Raw genomic sequence first — 1,139 nt, forward strand, 5'->3', positions numbered from 1 at the left:
GAGCTATGAACCTCCACTCCAAGGTGTCTTTGTTCAGCAACACTCCCTAGGATCTTACCGTTATGTGTATAAGTCCTGCTAAGATTTGCTTTCCCAAAATGCAGCACCTCGCATTTATCTGAATTAAACTCCATCTGCCATTTCTCAGCCCATTGGCCCATCTGGTCCAGATCCTGTTGTAATCTGAGGAAACCCGCTTCATTGCCCACTACACCTCCAATGTTGGTGTCACCTGCAAACTTACTAACTGTACCTCTTATGCTTGCATCCAAATCATTTATGTAAATAACAAAAAGTAGAGGACCCAGCACCGATCCTTGTGGCACTCCGCTGGTCACAGGCCTCTAGTCTGAAAAACAACCCTCCACCACTATCCTCTGTCTTCTACCTTTGAGCCAATTCTGTATCCAAATGGCTAGTTATCCATGTATGCCAAGAAATCTAACCTTGTTAATCAGTCTCCCACGAGGAACCTTGTCGAATGCCTTACTGAAGTCCATGTAGATCACATTTACCACTCTCCCTTCATCAATGCTCTTTGTTACTTCCTCAAAAACTCAATCAAGTTTGTGAGACATGATTTCCCATGCACAAAGCCATGTTGACTATCCCTAATCAGTGCTTGCCTTTCCAAATACATGTACATCCTCTCCCTCAGGATTCCCTCCAACAACTTGCCCACCACCGACATCAGGCTCACTTGTCTATAGTTCCCTGGATTATCCTTACCATCCTTCTTAAACAGTGGCACCACGTTAGCCAACCACCAGTCTTCCGGCACCTCACCTATGACTATCGATGATACAAATATCTCAGTAGGAGGCCCAGCAATCACTTCTCTAGCTTCCCACAGAGTTCTAGGGTACACCTCATCAGGTCCTGGGATTTTTATCCACCTTTACCCGTTTCAAGACATCCAGCACTTCCTCCTCTGTAATATGGACATTTTGCAAGATTTTAACAATTGGTGTCAGCCGAGATAATGTCTTGAAGTTGTTAGCACCTCTGTGTGCTGCTGTCTGTGCCGTAATGTTTAGAATTTTTATCCACCTTTACCCGTTTCAAGACATCCAGCACTTCCTCCTCTGTAATATGGACATTTTGCAAGATTTTAACAATTGGTGTCAGCCCAGATAATG

This window comes from Chiloscyllium plagiosum, chromosome 37 (genome assembly GCF_004010195.1).
Source record: "Chiloscyllium plagiosum isolate BGI_BamShark_2017 chromosome 37, ASM401019v2, whole genome shotgun sequence".
NCBI lineage: Eukaryota > Metazoa > Chordata > Chondrichthyes > Orectolobiformes > Hemiscylliidae > Chiloscyllium > Chiloscyllium plagiosum.